The sequence below is a fragment of the Buceros rhinoceros genome, unplaced genomic scaffold, assembly GCF_000710305.1.
Source record: "Buceros rhinoceros silvestris isolate BGI_N320 unplaced genomic scaffold, ASM71030v1 scaffold13954, whole genome shotgun sequence".
NCBI lineage: Eukaryota > Metazoa > Chordata > Aves > Bucerotiformes > Bucerotidae > Buceros > Buceros rhinoceros.
Window position 1 is genome coordinate 4,371 of NW_010410136.1, and position 3,999 is coordinate 8,369.

Below are 3,999 nucleotides of genomic sequence, written 5' to 3' on the forward strand. Positions count from 1 at the left end.
GGGCCCCCCACCACAGCTCTGACATCAGCCAGAGGGATCTCAACCCAGCGAAGCAGGTCACTCCCTTCCCCACCACGCTGAGCTCTTTATCTCGGCCGTCCCCACTGCCCTGGGAAGCTGTGGAACCGGAAAGTGGAGCCAAGCCCCCTGCACGGCAACTTGGGTGACACACGGCCTTCTCTGCGCTGCTCGGATATGGAAAATAATGCCCTGGGCAGCACTTTGCATGCTCTAGGCCTTGCTGTGGGCACTGAGAGGTGTTGGCACGTGACTACCAGTGTCGTACTGGTGACCTCGCAGGTCACAGCTGTGCGGTTTCTTTAAAGGGTTATTGCGAGAGCCCAACTTTGGGGCCTCGAATGACAAAGATGTCTGCAGAAGTTTCAGAGCAGCAGCGAGCTCTGCGTAGGAGCTGCGGGTGAGGACTGAATGCACTGGCAAGAGTCTGTTCGGCCTGGCAGTGCTGAAGACCGCTCAAGGGCGGGATTAGGGGCTGCAGGATGAGCTGCAGGCTGCGATGTCCTGCTCTGCGGTGCTGGTAAGACTCATGGGCCAAGTTGCGCGGGGAAGCTTTCACAGCACCTGCTTCAGAAAACAGAGTTCATCAGCTCCATGAAATATCAAACAACACGGCAAAAGAGGAGCCAAGGACGCAAGTGTCAAAGGCAAGGCTGGAGGAAACAACTCTGTAAACACCTTGTTCCTGCATTCTCCTCCAGCTCGGTGCCTCAACTCTCCATGGTCACTCAGAGCCAAAAATAAACAGAGCCCTTTTCCACAGAGGCCAGTGACAGAGCTTGCTTTAGAACATGCAGGTGCAGGCCGTGACATTTTCTCCTTCATGCACGGGCCTGCACGACCCCATCTCAGCTGCCCTGCCTGCTCACAGGCTGCTCCAGCTGCACGGCCACAGCAGGTCACTTTGAGGAACAGCTGTCAGAAGAACAGACTCGGCTACAAAGCAGGAAGAAAAAAGTTGCTATAGATCAGGAACATCGGACTAACGCAGGCAGCGTTTGTCACCCCGTTAGGTATGACGCCAGGTTATGTGTCTCCAGAGCAGACTCACGCTTTTCCTCCTCCGATGAATCAGAGGTAATTGCTCTACACGCTCAAAGCGCAGTGACTGTTTAAAAAGGAAGAAAAGAATCGCTCACAGAGCTGTCAGTCTGCTGGGCATTATCACATAACTACTCATACAATGCAAAGCCGTGTCAGCAGAAGAGGCCAGTGCATCACCCTTACGCCATCATTTACATGATGACGCTAGGATTTCAAATACTACTCATGATGACAGACATTCCCTGGAAACATCTCATGGGAGCAGTCACACAGCGTGGAAGGCAGACTGCTCTGTCAGGAGAGGTGTGCAGGTGCCACACCACTGAGCAGCCCTTCAGCACTGCACCAGGTGAGCGCGACGTGGCAGCTAGTGAGGTACAATAAGGAGACTTCTCAGTACGAAGGGCAAAGCATGGGAAAAAGCACAGACAACTATCAGAAGCGACTGGAAAAATGGTCAGAGATGGGGAATGCGCTTTCTCACCACCGGATCCTACGAGGTACGGTGTGTTCAAAGCACTTCAGTTCAGCAGCTTCCGGCTGCAGCGAAGCTCTGTGGGACATGCTCAGTGCAGAGACACTGCGTGATTTCAGCGCTGGCTGAGGAGCAGCACTCTGCAGCAAGCTGCATTAGCGAAACCTCATGGCACGCATTCGCATGGCACCTGCCAAAACCAGCGCAGCCTTCCCAGCGCTGCCTGCCCTTCGCTCTTTCTTCAGCAGCTCAATGAATCCTCAGATGAATGTCCTTTAAAGGAACAATCCTTACCAAAACACAGATGAGCGAGTTTTCGTTGGCAACAGAAGATTACAAAAGATACAGGATTACTTTACGCCTTCAGGACCCATTTGCTATTGCAACAGGCAAAAGACCTCTCCTTCCACACCACACCACCATCTTCTCTGCATATCCGCATGACCTGAGCTAGGAGTTTTGCACCCTGTGCCCTACAACAGAATCACAGAGCAGTTGAGGCTGGAAAGGACCTCAGGACATCAGCTAATCTTTACTCCCAGGATGCTGTTGGCCTCCCTTGCCTCCAGGGCATGTTACTAGCTCCCACTCAACCTGTCCACTTCTCAGCAAAGCTGCTTTCCAGCCAGTGCCCAGCACAGGGTTATCCCTCCCCAGGTGCAGGACTTTGCATTTCCCTTTGCTGAACTTCCTGGCAGTGCTGTTTTCCCATTTCTCCAGCCCATCAACGTCCCTCTGAATGGCAGCACAACCGTCAGGCGAGTCAGCCATCTCCCTCAGTTCTGCATCATCTGCAAACTTGCTGAGGATGCACGGTCCTATCACCCAGGTCACGAACAAAGACACTAAACAATATAGACCCCATATATAGGCACAGTGAAGGCCTCAGACTCAGTCATCTTTATGAAAGACTTGCCAGAGAGGAAAAAAAACCCAAAGCTTTCCTCTACCTCCATTCCCAGTGTTGTATTTTGTTGTGTGCTGTGCCCTGACACATCACTTTTGCTGCATCTGCAGCCGGAGTTTGCAAGAGGAATGACACCTTCACAAAAGAGCCACAGACAGGCGGCTAAACAGATCAACGGCATTAGAGCACATGGACAAAACACATTAAACCCTAAAAGATGCAAAGCAATTTACTGCCCAATAATGCCTAAACAGAGTGAGCTCACCTTGTACAGAAAGGGGAGCACCAGGGAGGCTGCAAAGATAAAAGAGGGCTGGAAAATATGTGGATTTGTTTTGATGGAAACTTTATGACTTGCTCTAGTGTAGAATCAGGTGTGGAAATGACTTCACTGCAATTATGCAGTTACATAAAAAGATTTAGTAATAGTCAGAACAGAATCTGCATTCGTTGTTTTATTAGGTGAAAATGCCGGTCTGGGTGGAGTTATTGATACAGCTTTAGCGCATTGGCCATACGGGTAAGATCAGACTGCGAATAGATAAGAGAACAGTGAACGGAAGGAACAGGAATCTCGGTTCCAGGTTTTCAGGGCATGTTTCCTGTACATTCCAGTACATTTTACAACATGTACCACATTTTACAAATTCAGTGCAGAACTACCCACTCCAGTGACTAACTCAAACTCTGAAAAGGAGACACGTCTCTGCCACAGTGCAACAGGGGGAGCTGCAGCAGTACCTGCAGCATGGAGCCTTCCTGTCAGCAGAGCAAAGCAGCTTTCAGCCAGCCTTTCCTTAGCCAGCGTCTGCTTCCTTGTTCGTTCTTCGCTGAATTAATAATGGTAACCCCAACTGAAGAGATTACTGTGGCCAAAAGAATGCTTAACCCTTCAGTGCTAACCAGGAGAGGCAGGACAGTGGAGGAGGCGCAAGATGAAAGAGAGCCACCATCAGTGGCCCATCACAGGATTCAAAAAGAGCCGAGTCAACCAAAGCGCTGCAGTACAGCAAAAACTGCGTATGTAGGCAGTGGAGAACAAAGGCCCCCTGCTCCCACTCAGCTGGCTTTGCCATCCTTCACAAGCAAGTTCTCAGAGAAGCAAAAGAGAAGCATACACTACAGAAACCATTCAGTGAAAAGAGAATACATTTGAGTTGACATTGCTGATTTAATTCCTTATTTGAAGCTGCAATTCCTGCTTGACACACCCTGGGCCACACCAGAGAGAGGGGAAAAAAAGAGTTACTGAAAAGACAGGAAGAAAAGTTTTCAGCACCTTGGAGATGAGGGCAGCATCAGTTAAAGCCGCTTCTGGAGCTCAGTGTTTCAGAAGGGAGTCAGAAATCAGTGCGTGCATGGGAAGACCCAGCAGCAGAAGCTACCACTGACGCTGGCTGAGGGCATCACCTGGGGCAGACGCCCACACCGAGAGCGCTGCAACAAAATCTTCGTGTTACTCTGCCGACTACCGGAAACCCGCACCACGTCACACACCTTTCACGTGAGCTTCTGACAGACACATCAATTGTGAAAAAAAAAAAAAAAAAAAAAA